The following is a 17,399-nucleotide window of genomic DNA, read 5'->3' as shown; positions in this document are numbered from 1 at the left end:
ATACAGTCCTGGGGACCACAGCTGGGTATACAGGGGAAACAATAGAAATAGCCTCTGATCTTCTAAAGTTAAGAAGCCTTGTTTACTGAAGTGAAAAGATTAAATAGACAGAGATTTTTTGAGAAACAAGAATTTCTAACATGAGGGGAATCTGTGAAATCCCATGGAGAAATGGTCTGAATCCAATGTCAAGATATGTCCCCCTCGTGTGCTCTCCCTATCACCCTCAGCCTGCTTGGATTTTATTTGTAAAAGGAAGAAAACAGGGAGTAGGCTCTCAGGGTTGTGTGAAAAACAACAAGAAGAAATTATTCTAACTTACTTCATTATCAAACATGCACAGTTAAAGGGACAAGTTGTGGGGAGGGTCACTGGGAGTCTGGGACAGGGCTGGAATTAGAGTGAAGTAAGTGGGGCACTCACCTCAGGTTCAATATTTAAGAGGGATTACAAAAATCTCAGTAGCCAAGTTAAATAACATTGTAATGCAATATTTTTAAAAATCAAAAGTAATGTCAAAAATACATAATGAACAAAATATCAAAAATGTAAATGCCATATCCAAGCCTAGAGTTATTCAGATTCTACTTTATTTTTTTAAGTATATTGTATTGATTATGTTATTACAGTTGTCCCAATTTTCCCCCTTTGCCCCCCTCTGGCACCTCCCTTCCCTCCTGCAATCACAACCCCCCTTTCGTTCATGTCCATGGGTCATGCATGTAAGTTCTTTGGCTTCTCCATTTACTTTACTATTCTTAATGTCTCCCTGTCTATTTTGTACCTACCAGTTATGATTCTTGACTCCTGCACCTTTTCCTCCATTCTTCCCCTCCTCCCTCCACAATGATAACCCTCCATATGATCTCCATATCTATGATTCTGATCCTGTTCTACTTGTTTGCTAAGTTTGTTTTAATTTTTTAGGTTTAGTTGTTGATGTTGTGAGTTTATTATCATTTAACTGTTCATAGTTTTGATCTTCTTTTTCTTAAATGTGTCCCTTTAACATTTCATGTAATAAGGGCTTAGTGATGATGAACTTCTTTAGCTTTACCTTGTCCAGGAAGCACTTTATCTGCCCTTCTATTCTAAACGATAGCTTTGCTCAATAGAGTAATCTTGGTTGTAAGTCCTTGCTTTTCATCACTTTGAATATTTCTTGCCAGTCCTTTCTTGCCTGCAAAGTTTTCCCTGAGAAATCTGTTGACAATCTTATGGGGATTCCTTTGTAGGTAACTTGCCTCTTTTCTCTTGCTACTTTCAAAATTCTCCCTTCATCTTTAACCTTTAGCCTTTTAATTATGATGTGTCTTGGTGTGGTCCTCTTTGGGTCTAGCTTGCTTGGGACTCTCTGTGCTTCCTGGACTTGTATGTATATTTCCTTCGCCATATTAGGGAAGTTTTTCTTCATTATTTTTTCAAATAATTTTTTAATTTCTTGCTCTTCCTGTCCTCCTTTTGGCACCTCTATGATTCCAATGTTGTTATGCACATTTAAACTTTCCCTAGAGATTCCTAAGCCTTGACTCATTTTTTTCAGTTCTTGTTTCTTCATTCTGTACTGGTTGACTATTTCTTCCTTATGTTCCAAAGCATTGATTTGAACCTTGGCTTCCTTCCCTTTCACCGTCGGTTTTGGGTGACTTTTCTTCATTTCACTTAGTATAGCCTTTGCTTCTTCCCTTACACATTTGCTGTACTCAATCATTTTGGTGAGCATCATTATCACCAGTGTTTTGAACTCTGCATCTGTTAAGTTGGCTATCTCCTCCTTGCTTATTTCTCCTTCTGGAGCCTTGATCTGGTCTCTCTTCTGGGCATACTTCTCTGTATTCTCAACCTGACAGACTTTTGTGCTTGGTTCTGTGTATTAGGTAGAGCTGCTACACCTGTTACGTTGTAAGGGGCAGAGCCTTAGGTATTCATCAGTTCTGTTTCACCGCTTTGTGGCACTGTATGTGGGGAAGGGACCAGAGAGGGACAATGCCACTTTCTTGGCACTCACCCCTCTTCCAGTTACTTCCCCCACTTCCCCTATGTGACTGGCGCCCCTCCAGCTGTTTTCCTGGTGATGGTTCTCAGAATGGGTGCATTTGCATACATTCTAGGACTATGGGGCCCTCCAAATGGACTCTTCTGAGAGACTGACAGTTTCTTCTGCCACCCCAACCCCCACTTGTTTTCACAGCCAGAAGCAATGAAGTTTTATTTTCCTAGTGCTGGAACCATGAGCTTTATGGCCTGGCCTGGGACTAAGATCGCTCCCCAGGTGTCCCTTCTGGCTTTAATAATGTATGACTACTCTTTCTGCCAGCTGGCTGCAGCCAGTGCCTAGCCACCACTGCTGCCACACCAAATCCTCTTCACCCCGGCTCCCTGGTTCTGCCCTTCCTTCCTGTCTAGATGAGTATTACTTCTTTATATCTTTGTTGGACTTCTATGCAACTTGATTTTCTGGTAGTTCTGATTGTTTTTTGTTTTTAAGTAGATGTTATCCTTCTTATGCTTGTAGAAGGAGGTGAAGCATATCTACCTACACCTCCATCTTGGCAGAATGTCCAGATTCTACTTTAATACACAGTGTAGTGGTGATGAGCCCAGGTTTCAGGCAAAGTCTAATGGACTCAGCCCATAAGGTCAAGGAATGAAACTCATCCCTGCCTCAGTGTCCTCATTTGTAAATGAGACAATAACAGAACCCTCAGAGGGTACTGTGCCAATTGAGTCAATGCCTGGCACATGTCATTTTTGGGATTGAGGGATGGGCATTTATCGATGCCTCCTTGATGCAGACATTTACATGTGTGGCTTCACTTAACCTTCCTGCCATCCAGCCATGTCAAAGCTATTGGCCTTCGTTCGCAGATGGTACGGGGGCTATGAGCAGAGAAATGACCTACATAGGGTCCCACTGTCAGTCAGTGGCCAAAGAGAGTCCACCACAGCCTTTCTTGGCTTTTGCTGCCTCTAAGCATCACCCAAAACATACACTAAAGGCTGAGCTCCAACAAGGGCTCACCCGTCAAGGTAGAGAGAGGGGCATGAGACCTGCTTGGCCAGGTAATAAAAACAAAGCTTTTCTGGGAAGGCTTATCACTCAGAAAGCTTTCTTGAAGAGGTAAAAGTCTGAGGGAGAGGTGGAGGGGAAGGTTGCTTTGGCAGGACTGAAGACTGGAGGCATTGAGGGACTCCAGATATCCAGAAAAAGACAAAGCCCTCCTATCTGCCAGCAAGCTATTACCCAGTTTGGGTCAAACTCAAGGCAGACTAGCATCTCTGCTTTTCTGCAGCCTACATGAGGCAGCAAGAGACAGCCACCCAGTAACCTGCCCACTCACATAGCTCTGAGGCAGAGGGGAGCCGTTGGCCAGGATGGCAGTCACAGGACAGGGTCCAGGCCCAGCTTGGCTGCTTCGATGCCTTAACCAAGTTACTTACCCTCCCTGAAACTATATTTCTCCTTATCAAAATAGTCCTGGTTAGCTCAGCTCCACCCTCTGGCCTCTGTGCATTGACATTGGGAGAGATGCATGACAGTGAGTCAGGGCAGAATGACTGCAGATGCCCCAGTGGGCTGAAAGCCTGTGGGATGTGTGGGCTGAGGGGCACAGGGACTGTGCATTGTTTGCAGGGAACCATATATGTCTGCAGTGCCTCACAGGGTATTTCCTATGACCTCACTGACACCAGAGCTAGGAGTAGCCATGTGTGCCCCAGCCCTCTGGTGTCACATCCCACCCTTGCTTTGGCCTCAACCCTACCCCCAACCCTAACCTCAGCACAGATTTGTAGCATCTACAGGGCTCTGCTTTGGAACAGTTCAGAGCAACAAGGGCATCCTGCTTGCAGCTGCCACACCAGAGGGTGACATCTTGAGCCTGAGAAAAGGCCAAGTTACTGATGTTTGGGCTGCTAAGCCGACATTGTGATTAACTGTTTCATCCCTGATTTTTGTGGAGCTTAGAGCTGCTCAGGAATTGCTATGATAAAAGTCTAGTTGAAAGTCTTGTCAGCATGTGTGACTATTCCCCTTTCTGGATTCCATGCCCTGGTGCAGAGGCAGACCTATTTACCATCTAAGTCAGAGGCAGTGATTCCCAGACCCTGGGGCTGCAGGAGTCTAAACCAGATGATACAGAAAAGAACAGCAACTTCCTCTGTTCCTCTTTCCATTCTAAAGCCAGTTCCTTACTGCACATCAGCAGATCCAAACACTCTTGCTCTTGTGTCAGGAAGAACCTGGCCTCAACCAGAAGCTCTCAGAAAAAAACAACAGAGCTCTTGTTTCAAAAATATGTGCAGAGTGAGGCTAGGTCTTCCTTCCCTCTTCCATTTCTCAGTGGTAAAAGAGCTTACAAGTTGAAAGCATATTAAAAAGAAGGTGTCAGGGGCAAAGATAGAACCTGTAGTAACATGGAAGCTTTGTTCAAATTTCAACTCCAAAGCCCATTGTAGTTAATCAGAAACACCAAGGGGACAACAGCATTCTCATTAGGGAAATGCAGATTAAATCCACACTGAGATACCAGGACATACCTATTAGAATTTCTTTAAAAACAAACAAACAAAACCCAGGAAATGTTGGCAAGGATGCAGAGCAATTACAACTCTCACCCTGGCTGGTAGAAATGTGAGTGGTACAGCCACTTGGGAAGGCAGCTGGGCACTTTCTGAGAAAGTTAAACATATGTCCAGCAATTCTGCTCCTAGGTATTATTTACCCGAGAGAAATAAAAACTTATGTCCCTTAAAAACCTATACATGAATGTTTACAGTAGGTCTGTTCATAGCTGCCAAAACCTGGAAACAACCCAAATGTCCCTCAAGGGGTGAATGGGATGTTCCTTCACAGTAAGGTGCACTACTGACCCACACAGCAAAATGGATGGATCTCAGAGGCCTTAGGACAAGTGACAGGAGCTAGTTTCAATGGCTACATGCTGTCTGATTTTGTTTATATGATGTTCTAGAAAAGGCAAAATTACAGGGACACAAAATAGGTCAGTGGTTGCCAGGGATTGGGGATAGAAGGGTGGCCATAAAAGGATGGAAGGGACCTTTTCTATGTAAAAAAAAAACATTCTAAGGTCAAAAGAGTGCCAATAGAAAAGCTAGAGGCAGAGGTTGTAGTCCCTTTACCTGTTTTTATTCATTACAAAGGGGATACAACTACATAGTGAACCACAGCAATAACTCCACTCAATGAGAACACACTTTATTGTGACTCTGCATCTTTAGCTCTGTATCATTTACTTCATCTTCACAACACTCCACAAGGAAACAAACAACAGCAGTATTTTTACAGGTGCTGAAAGCAAGGTTCAGAGAGGTTCTATCTTCCCAAAATGACTGCAATGCAAGTTCTGTGCATCTGACTCTAAAACTCACATGTTCTTCCTTAACTGCACCTCTGCTTTCCTAGGAATGTCACAAGTTGGGGAGAAAAGCAAAGCTCCTATGAACACAAGGCACCATAAGTGCTCATTCAGTGGCATTCCTATCCTCAGCCTTTGTGTTGGTCAAGTGTGGAGACTGCTGCCCAAATTCAGGTTCACTTTTCTGTCAGGGCAGCCCTGCTCTTTTAAATTGCCCAGAGACTGCTGTGGGAACAGATAACTGGTTTATTGAGGGACCAAAGAAAGGGGGAAGGAGGTTAAGGGGAGAGGCAATTCCCAGACTGACTCAACGGCCTGTAGGAGCAAGGGAAATGGTGGCGGAGAAGGGGGTAGCTCCCAGTCCTCCTCGTGGGCCCATAGGAGCAAGGGAAGCTGGGGAAAGGTGGCTCCCAGTCCTCCTGGGCCCATAGGAATCACCACCAGTACTTCTGCAGGCACCTTTTTTTATACACCTTTCAGTAAGTGGGAGTTTGCTTATTGACATATTCAGTAGGTCATTTACATCTCATTGCTTTCCCTGTCCCACACCAGCTTAGTTAACATATTGGGCTAAGTCCATTAGCATTTCCTCTGGGAAAGTTTCAGTTCATCAAAATATCTTTTTGGAAATGGTAAATCCAGGGCCAGGTTGATTAGCATATACCAGAGTCCAGGTGTACATGATCTGACATTTTCCATCCAATTAAAAAACAATATAAATAATCATTTTGTCAAATTGGCTGAACCAGTGGACAAGGTGAGTCAATTATAAAAAGTAAAGTGACAACCGAAAGAATTAAAAGCAGAAGATCAACAGATTATTTACAATAGCAAAAAGATGGAAACATTCAAATTTCCATCAACAGATAAATGGATAAACAAAATATGATCTATCCATGCAACAGAATATTCTTGACACATGCTACAACATAGATGAGCCTTGAGGACATTACGCTAAGTGAAATAAGCCCATCATAAAAGGACAAATACTGTATTATTGAACTTAAATGAGTTATATAGAGTAGTCAAATTCACCTAGACGGAAAGTTGATTGGTGATTGCCAAGAGCTGGAGGGAGGGGAGAATGAGGAGTTAATGTTTAATGGGGACAGGCTCCATTTGCAAGATAAAGAGTTCTGGAGATGAATGGTTGCACAACAGTTTGAATATTCTTAATGCCACTAAACTGCACACTTAAAAATAGAAAATTTTATGTTATGTATATTTTACCACAAATAGATTAATGTATGTTAAAAGAAGAGTATATAATTCTTCCAGTTTGATGACTATAATAAAATAATAAGAATAATAGCATCTATTGAGTTCATACTCTGCCCTGGGCCCAGTGAAAAGTGCTTTACATACATAACTAATTTAATTCTCCCTGAGTCCCATGGCACAGGGACTCTCGTGACTGTTCTGACCTCCTTTAGAGATGAAGAAACATAGTCACCATTGAGTTTTAGCAGCATCCCCAGTGTAACATACCTGGTGTTTTCAAAAGTGGGACAGGAATACCTTTCTGGCCCAAGACATCAGTAAACATTTGCTACACACACAGTTGTTTTGGAAGGAGGAGGAGGAAGAATCAATTACAGAAGCTCTATGTCCACACCTGAGTTAATTCTGGACAGACATAGTATAGAAGGGGAGACACAAATAGACAGCAACAAGATCAGAGGAGACAGGAGACACAAGTGGATTGGACAACATATATCCCAAGAATTTACAAAAAATGAGCAAGAGTGTTGAATTCCTACAGGACAGGGCCCAAGAGCACAGTCCATAGACTGCTCAAAGGAAAGGAGTAGCGGGTAATCTTGGAGACTAACATGAGAATCTTGAGGTTTCCATAGGGCTTTGTGAGAAGTTGACAGGAGGTCAAAATAGTCTAAGACTTTTCTTTGACAGGCTTTGCTTGGCTTGGAAGCCAGTCTTCAGGTGGTGCTGGTAGGCCAATAGTCAAGACCTTCAGACTATAACCTGCCTCCTAGGAGAAGGAGTTTCTGAAGGCAGTGGTCTTGACACTTTGACATGTCTCAGCCTTACCTGGAGGGATTATGAAAACCCATATTTCTGGACCCCGCTCTCAGAATTTCTTATTCAGTAGGGCTAGGGTAAGGTCCAAGAATTTGTACCTCTAACAAGTTTCTTGGTGGTAACAAAGATCTAGTCCAAAGGCCACACCATGAGGACCACCAGGGGCCACACCTTGAGGACACCAAGGCCATGCATTAAGGACCACCAAGGGCCACATATTGGGGACCACAAGGAGCCATAGCTTCAGCACTACTAGGAGCCATAATCTGAGGACCACTAAGAATCATGCCCTGAGAACAACCAGAGGACACACCTTGAGGACCACCTGGGGACACACCTGAGAGACCACCCGCCCCTGAATACCACCAGGGGCCATGCTTTGAGGACCACCACCCAAAGAGATGTCTTGGAAAGAGCCTTGGGAATCATAAATGTCTTGTCCTCTAGTTTTTTTCTAGCACTGCTGCAAGTCCTGAGCAGGTGTGCTGTTCTTAGGAGCTAGGCTCCAGGGCAAGAACAAGAGCATATGCAGGCAACAACATGGCAGGGGCAGATGGGAAAACAGCAGCCCTGCAGACAGGGTCTTGGGGGTCAGAGTAGTTGTCAGTACCAGAGGTGCCCTGAGAGCTCTGATACATGGCTCCAGGACAAGAGCCAGGGCTGGCCAGAAATTACCTTGGTGCTGCCCAAAGCCCACTCCTGGATCAGCCAAGGGCTGAATACCTGCAAACAAAGAACAGCAGAGCCTAGTGCCCCACATCCTGCCTGAAATGACTCAAGAGAAAAAGAGACAGCATAGGTTTTTTCCAGAAGTTCAGGAATTCCCCTGAAGATTAAGATGGGGACTGCAATTGTCAGGAACCAGGTAGGCTGAGTGACAGCTTCCATGGCCCTCAACACTTCCTTTTTCTGATTCCCATCCATGCACTCCTGGCCAGCTCATACCACTGTGGTTTTTGCAACATTAACAGAATGTAGGAACTCACAGTATCCTGCAGAAGGAACCCAGTTTTGTATCTCGGTATGTATACCGACTTCCATATTGCCAAAAATGTCCAGGGAACAGTTCCTCTGGGCAGACCTTTGAAGCTTACCTGCAAATGTGTTATCCTCATCAACATTAGAACATTGTGACAGCACAGGTAATGAGAAGCCCAGCCCCCATAACTGGGGCTTCTCCAATGTGGGAGCCAATCCATGACTCAGTCTCCAGTAAAGAAATGCTGCTTATGGAAGAATGGCCATAACCACTTTGATAAATATATGATTGTCTATTATGATGTACACCTGAAATTAATACAAAATAGTATTGAATGTAAACTGTAATCAAAAAACAAAAACAATGGCCAAAACAGAATGAGAACCATCAATATTCTCTAATCGTAGAAAACTTATATAGCAGGTATCACTGTTCCCATTATACAAATGGGGAAAGCAAGACTTAAAGAAACCAAACTTCAGAGAAAATAGGTAACTTATCTGAAATCAAATTGCTAATAAGCCTCAGAATAAAGGTCAAACCCAGACTTTTCTGACACCAAAGCCCCAAAGCCCCACACCCCTTTCACAACCGTTGCTTGGCTTGATACATGTGGTAAGAATAAACCTCAGGAAGCACTGCAGGGGTTCCCAGTTGGTCTTACAAAGTTATTGCTAAACCCTGGCAGTAGGTCGAGAGCCAGTCTTGCTGTATGGCCCTAGCTCACACCACAAACAAGCAGGCATAGAACAAGACACTGTGGTTTTGTCATTCCCCTGGGGGAGAGCTGCTACTGAGTGCCACCAGGCCAAGGGTTTGTTAGTCTGGGTACAATTTAGACACCAGCTGACCAGTCACTCCCTGGACTGACACCAGCAGCACACCCAGTGTTAGTCACTCACCCTCCAGGGTCCTCACTCTCCAACCCCAGGAGAACTGAAACCATTGGGAACTTTGCAAAATCCTTTACACTTCTCAGGCCACTTGTTAAGATATGAGAAATGAAAAGATTTACAGAATTGGTTAGTTGACACAATTGTTCTTTTGGCCTATTAAATTTCAAGTATAATTTGGTCAGAGAATATACACAAAAATCACTAAACTTTCAATTGTATCTAGAAGAATGTATTCCTGCCTTTTAAAGAATTAAGCATCTCTTAATTCTCATGGAATTAATTACTAAATTAAAGAATCAATTCTTAATTCTCAAATACCAAAGAAAACTTACCAAAGTAAGAGCACAAACCACCTGCATTACACATAAGGAGAGTTAATAGCCTTCTTGCACTCCTCTCCTATGCCAGGCAGAACTAGGTCCAGAAAACGGCTTTCAGGTTAATGAGAAAGAGACACTTTTAGATGCAACTTTGTATGTGGTGTTTTTTCACAAAAAATGGAGAGCAAGGAAACAGTGCTGGCAGCAGGAGGCAGGTGCATTAGACCCTGGGGCTGAGTCTCTTTGCCTCTCTGTGACTCAGTCCCCACCTGTAACCTGGGGCTCCTTAAGAGTCTGTCTACCATTGAAAGTTTTCTTTTCAAATTAGACTCATGTTGAGAGCCTTCAACTTTCTCCCAAGACCTAGATATCTGTTTAGCCAGAATGAGTCTTGGCAAAACTCTTGATGTGTCAGGAATATTTTTAACCCAGACCTAACTCTTCTACCACCAAGGAGATGGGAAGTGGCACCTGAGGAGACTCAGAAAGAGTCAAGGGGCCTCAGCATACTACACAGGTGAGTGAGGCCGGTTCTCTAGGTCCCCGCCCTCGGTGGGGCTAGGACAAGTGCCAGCCCCACTGCTTCTTCATTTCTCTCCCAACCTTGCCATGCAGGCCTCTCTGCCTCCAGTCTACAATGCTTCCCACCTCACCCACACTAGCAAGCAGAGCTCCATCATGTCACTACCTTGTTCAAATGTCTTCAATGGCTCCCCATGATCTCAAGGAATATTGCCAAGCTTTTGGCCCTGGATAATATGCCCCCCTCCCATGCCTAATTTTCCACTGCACCCCTCATGGTACTTGGCGAAATGAACTACTCACTCATGCTCTGACCCCTTTGCCCTCACTCAGTGACTCGTCTGCCTGAAATGGCCTCCTTCGACTCCACATATCCAAATCCTGCTACCTTCAAAACACAGCCCTAGGCTGCCTCCTAGGCACAGCTTCCCTGATGCCCTAACCAAAAAGGTAACGCTACTCCCTCCAACTCCCAAATTCCCACCACCACTGGCCCCATCTGTGATTAAAAAGCAGCCACTAGCAGCATGTGACAGCACTTCGCAGTTTTCAAAGCTGCACCCACACTTGATCTCAGTAATCACACCAGGGTGCACAGGGTTCTGATCATCCTCATGTGAGGGTGAAGAGGGAAGCCTGAAAATGAAACTCACTTGTGCTCGGACATGGTGGGTGGAGTCAGGCAAAGTAAAAGTACCTATTTTGTAATTCCCAAATTTATCATTTTTTCCCAGTAACTGCCCTATAACTGTGGCAATCACTTTCTTCATGTTATTATTATTCATGAATATGCTCTTTCTTTCTCATTCCTATATTTTCTCAGTTCCAAGTTTTGATCAATTGCAAAATGCTACAACTATTTAATAAATTGTGTGTGTTGAGGGAGGGGGGGTATCAGTACAGTACACACACGTCAAAAATGAAACTATTCCGACATTTTAAATTGTGTGAGGAAAGAAGTATTTCTTGGAACGAAGGTGCTACTTTATACGGGTGATTGCGAGGGGGATCTCTTCTTGAAAAAGGGTGCAGTAGAATGACTGAAGGGTAACTGCCCTTCTCTTCTCCTGCCCCAAGATAAAGCTATGGCCCCAGTTCAGTTACCCTGACATGTATCATTTACATAATGAAATGTCTCCTGGAGACAGTGTGTCACAGAAAAAGCTAAGATAAACTAAGACTTGGTGTTTTTCTCGTTGCCAGGTAGTATCCCAGTTTTTTGTTTTGTTTTATTTTGTTTTTTCCTTTCGAATATCTGGATATTTGCCCATCCTGAGGCTTCCAGCTCTTTCCTCACCCCAGCACTCAGACCGTGGCCGCGCCCTGCACAGCTGCCGCGCATGCACTAGATGCACTGTAGCCTGGTGGAAGACTGAAGGCTGCAAAGGAGTGAGGTGCCCAGTGCCTGGCTCCTCCAGGTTTCAGGCTGCAGTGCCCTCTTCTTTGCCCCGAATCATAACTCAATTTTTCATGTGTACATATCTTTATTCATCTTTGTATATGACTTATAATATGTGCATGTCCTTTGAAAAGTTGATATTGGATCACTATTTGGGAAATTTTATTATGTTAAAAACACAAAAGTCAAAAAAGTATTCCCCCTTTTTTGCATACTACTTTTCACATCCAAGCATATTTTACTTGTAATTGATATATAAACTATTTTAATTGCATCAATCACCCATCACCATATTATAAACATATCCTATGTTGCCTTTTTCCTTAAATTATCATTTTAGTAATCAGAAAGCATCCTCTTGATCTAACATAATTGACTTACTCCTTAATAACTGGATGCTGAGGGTGTTTCCGTTGCTCTTAAGGGCAATGCTTGGGAAAGGACACGCACTCAATTATTTAGTTTCCTGTGAATCATCTGTGAAGATGAATTCTCAAAAGAAAGATTAATCATTGAGCCAAAGGGTAGTTTACACACTTGCGCCAAACATTGACTACTGGTGTCCAGAAGTATTTCCTCAGCTCATTAGTGGCAGTGATGTCAATTGCAAAGGGCACAGGCTTTAACATCAGGTGGAACTCGATTCAAATCTCAACTTAGTCACAGTCTTAGGGAATAAGGACCTTATCTCTCTGAGCCTCCATGGTCTCACCCTATAAAATGAGAGTAATGAAACTGATTTCATCATGGAGATTAAATAAGTTTGCAAATGGCAGTGCCCTACCCAGTGCATGGTTTAGTGTAGGGACTAAATCCATTCTTCTTTCCCTCTATACTTCCTTTCTCCTTGAAATTATTTGAGACATGAAGGCTTTCACTTCTCTACCTTCCCATTTTTCTTGAAATGTGTTCCCCACAAAAGCCTCTGACCATGCTGCCCAACAGAAATATAAAGCCAGCCACAGATTCAAAACACATGTGTAATTTTAAATTTTCTGGTAGCCACATTTAAAAGATAAAAATAAATAGGCTAAATTAATTAAATCTATTTATTTAACTATATTTTAAAATATTTTATTTAATCCAATATACCTCAAATACTATCTCTTCCATATGCAATCAATGTTCTTTAACTTTTTTTAATGTTCTTTAACTATTAATAAGATATTTCATATTTCTTTTTATTGTTTGTAAAATTTTTGAAATCGGATGTACATTTTACACTTACAGCACATCTCAGTTCAGACTGTTCACATTTCAGGTTGGGTTACACACAGGCTACTATACTGAGTACCAAGTCTAGACTTTGAGACTTAAGCTTTTAACAGATGTGCAGATTCTTCAAATGGGAGCATCAGCAAAGGATTTTGGAATGTTGTCTGGAGACTTCATTTCAAATACAAAATGCAAGAGCATTTTGGTGGTTTGCAGCAGTTGGAGGGAGATAAAGGCGAAGCCCTAGTTGTAAATAAAATGGGTAGCAGCGCTATAGTATGGTTCAAGGAACTCTGAGGAGTCCATCTTCCTCCTGTCCCTCCTGCACAAGATGTCACCCCTCTTTCTCCCTGGTGTCCAAGCTGCCATTCTTTACTACCATGAAGATCCTTTGGAAGCATGAGGAGCCAAAATTTCAATTATCTACTTAATAGTTCAGACATATCACCACCTTTGTGTGTTCAAACTTATATTCTGTAATAACCACCACCTTACATATATGCTCCTTCTGCCCTTGACCCAGCTCAGTAAAAGACAACTCCATTCTTTCTATTGCTCTAGAGTAACCTTCAACTTTCCTCTCCCATACCCTACATTTAAAACATCATCAAATCTGATTCTCAGAAAGTATCTAGAATCTCACCACTCTGACCATGTCTCTTTATCTCTATTACTATCACTTTGGGGAAAGCCACCATTACCTCTAGCCTGGATTATTACAACAGCCTCTTGACTGATAGCCTTGCTTCTTTCTTTGCTACCCATAGAGAAGCTAGAATGATTCTTTTTTTAAATGCAAGTATAAATCAGAAAAAGTACAATATATATTTTTATGACAATTGAAAAGATATAAAAATATAAAATTCTTAGTAATAAATCTAGGCAAAATACATACTACTTTTATAAAGAAAATTATTAAATTTTATTTAAATGCTTTAAAGAAGACTTAATTGTGGAGACAAACCTTACTCATAAATTGGAGAAGTCATTTTCATAAAGATATCACCTCTCTCCAAATTATATTTTCACTCAAATTTGAACATAGCTTTTTGTTGAACCTGAAAAGCTGATTCTAAAATTCATCTGAAGGGATAAAATATCAAGAATGTCAAGACAGAATGGAAGAAGGAAAAAAAAGAGGAGACTTGTCCCAGATATCAACATTTATTATAAGCCTATAATTAATAATATTATGTAGTACTGGCAAAGGGATAAACAAATTGACAGCTTAGAGAAACAGACCCAGATATATATGACAACCTGATTTACAATAGAACTGTTGTAGATCAGTGGGTAAAGAATAACTCATAGGAAAAAAAATAAAACAGAATGTTCCCTCCATATCACACCACACAGAAAAATTATTTCCAGGTGAGACTAAAGACGTAAATGTGGAAATCAAAATTATTTCTAATTTTTAAATTTAAGAGACTAATTTTGTAACTTTATGGTATAGAATTTCTTAGACAACACATAACAAGTTTATATCATAAAGGAATATATGGATAAATTAAGCTTGTTTAGAATTAAGATATGTGCTCATTAATAGAAACCACAAAGAATGTAAGGATACAAGGCACAAACAAGAGAAAAGTATTTACAACATACATTTATGATAAAAGATTAATACCAAATATGTACTGAGTTATAGAAAAAAAAAAACAGGATAAAAGACAGATGATCCCATTAAGAAATAGTAAAGTTTTTGAACCAAAAAAAAAAAAAAAAAAAAAAAAAATCCCACAGAATGACCAATAAACATATAAAAGATGCTCAACCTTAGTAACTAAGGAAATGCAAATTTAAACATAGTTTGATAGTTTTTTATTTTCATTGGATCAGCAAAAATAAAAACTCTTAATGATGTCAAATGTTGGTGAAGATGTGGATTAATGAAAACTTTTACACATTGCTGATGGGTCAGGGGAGATATAATGATGCTGTTCTTATCCAGTCTGGTTGAAGATATATATACCCTATGACCCAACAATTCCACTTCTAGGGCACATAACCTAGAGAACTCTTGCACACATGTTCCAGGATACACATGCAAGGAGATTCCTAGCAGCACCTACAAGTGCTAGAGCTCCTAGCAGCTTTTAATAGGAAAATAAAAACCTAGAAATATCCTAAGTTCCCATCAGCAGGAACTTGGAGGAGTATATTGAGATATATTCCTATATAACAGAATATTATACATGTAAACCTCAGTGAATTGGAGGCTCATGCAACAATTAGAAGGAATTTCAGAAACATAATCTTGAGCAAATTAAGCATCTTAAAAGAATATTTAATTCCTATTTACAAAGTTTAAAAACATGCAAAACAAAATAACATATATTTAGCAATTTAAATGTATGAGGTAAATCTATAAAGAAAATCAAGGGAACAAAAAGCTCCACATTTAGGACAACAGTTTTCTGTGAGGAGAGAGGGAGAGGGACAAACAAGGGAGTATTTCAAAGGTGCCGACAATCTAAAAACAGACTACAGTGGCAACATATAGGGTCCATGGCATGTTTATCCCTTACACCCTATACACTTTTCCTAAATTTTCTTTCCTATCTAGTCAACATTTAAAAGCTTTCCAAGTCAGGGGAAATAGGGAAATACAGCCCAAGTCCTCACACTGGACAGGAAGATCCTTCCTGACCTGACCCCAGTCTACCCTTCTCTGGCCAGTCACCTGCATGCCACACATCCCTCTGCAACGCTGACATCCACCAGGCCTTCACATCTGCACCTGGGCCTTCTCCACTCCCCTGCCAGAGATTGCTGTGTGTCAGAAACTCACAGGGCTCAGGCCCTTCCTTCCTTTGGGTCTCCACCCAAAAGACACATACCTTCCCAGCCTCCCCACCCCCACATCCCCACTCCCTTACTCCAGCTCTCCATCCCGCTGCAACCCACGGCACCAAGCACCACTGGCCTGTCACTGACCCTGTTGCCTTTAATAGTGCCTGGCAGGAAGTGGTTTTTAATAAATATTTGTTGAACAATGAAATGGATGACTATGCAGAAAATCATATTAAATTTAAAGTGGTCCATGGAAAGGGTAATAGTACATGAAATTCTTCGTTACCGGATTAGCTGCTCATCACTTCAGAGAGGTTAGGACAAAGGATTGGTTCAATGTTCTTAAAGGTGAAGTTTCAGGGGGAGAGGAAGAGAGTGAATTCTCAATCAATCAGGTGGTCTTGCTTTTTCAGAAAACATTGGCATTTCTAAGGTTTAATGTGTTAATTCAGATGAGGAAAGGGAGGCCAAGAGACACCTACTTACCAGACCTCGAGGAGTGACCACAGAGTCAGGACAGAGCCAGATCTCTCGGTTACCAGTCTGAAGTGACTGTCACAGCTCGTCACCATTCAGAGGGCTACTTAGGGGCTGGAGAAGGGAGTCTCATGGTCAGCCCACCTCTCCACCCCTGGACAGCTGGCACACACAGGCCCAGGTACAGCCTCCCTAGGTGTGGGCGGCCTTCTTCCTTAGCAGCACCACTAGGAAGGGCCTGACCTGGAGTTGTAGCCTGGCCTGTCCCGGCAAACCCCAGCAGTGACAGACACCCCAGCAGACCCAGGCATCAGAGTGGCACCGACCACAGGTGCTGCCCACCCTGCAGAAACTTCTTGCTCCTCAGCTCACCTCCTCTCCCATATCCACAAACCCATACCAGGCACTGGTGGCCACATATGCTCCCATTCTTAACTTTCCAGGAGGCATCCAGTAAGCCCCACCCTGACAAACCGGGCCCCTATGCCCACCTCTGCATTGGCCTGGCATGGCCAAGGGCAAGGTAACCTACCCAGAGGTGTGTTGGTCAGGGCCTGCACACATCAGATGGCATGGGCACCCCCATATCCAGCCAAAGCCCCCAGGCTTGAGGAAAGAGGACCCCGCCCAGCACCGTCAGCCTTCAATGGCGTTTTGCTATGAATCACTCAAACTAGGTCTCTGCTCATTTCCTGGAGAAAGCAGAAGTGGGGAGTCTGCAAATGCCTGATTCTGCCCACTCTCCAGCCATCCACAAAGCTGCCTGAGTTCTTGTGGGTGACTTGGGCCCTGCAGAGAGGGCCCTTCAGGCAGTACAGCTTAGTGGTCAGGTAGTGCTAGGTGGGGGCAAGGACAAGGAGGAAAAAGTTGTGAATGGTGGAAAAATACTTTAGCTCAGTGCTATCAGGCTGGACTTCTCTTCCTCAGTCCCACCTATCTTCTCTGAGCCTCCAGTAACATGAGGATAATTACAGTGTTTAGGTGAATTTAATTAAAGATTTGTCTAAAGGACCTGCGTGGACACTGCATGGACCCCTTTTTGCCATCGCAGAGAGAGCTTTACTCTTGCATTCCTTTCTCCATCCTCAGACCTAACTTGTACAACTGATCAAGGGAGTCTCTAAAGTCATATGGCCAACTATGGGTACCATTGAAGTGATGATGAAAGAAAAGTTTAAATAATAGGATGAAGTTCTCTGAAACTCAGTATCAATATTCTTCTTCCTTTAGGTTCTTTAGTTTGAATCAATTCCTATCATCTATTCCTAACACTATCCATGTAGGACCAGCCAGCAAGTCTGTTCAAACACAATGCCTCCCTGTGCCACATGAGCACGAGCAATTGTTGGAATGACTGCTTAAAAGCTATCTCAGCTC

General features: G+C 42.4%; 1 protein-coding gene across 1 annotated transcript in view; it reads right to left on the bottom strand.

Moving 5' to 3' along the window:
* Positions 1–16,647, bottom strand: part of WDFY4 (WDFY family member 4) — a 350,593-nt gene extending 333,946 nt beyond the window's left edge. The window contains exon 1 of the mRNA XM_090278357.1: positions 16,555–16,647. The gene's annotated coding sequence lies outside the window, so the exon portion shown is untranslated. The remainder of the gene's footprint in view (positions 1–16,554) is intronic.
* Between the last annotated feature and the right edge of the window lie 752 nt (positions 16,648–17,399).

Source organism: Furipterus horrens, unplaced genomic scaffold (assembly GCF_987537825.1).
Source record: "Furipterus horrens unplaced genomic scaffold, mFurHor1.1.pri manual_scaffold_5, whole genome shotgun sequence".
Taxonomy (NCBI): Eukaryota; Metazoa; Chordata; class Mammalia; order Chiroptera; family Furipteridae; genus Furipterus; species Furipterus horrens.
Note: the sequence above shows the minus strand (reverse complement) of the source record. Positions and strands in the feature narration are given on the sequence as shown.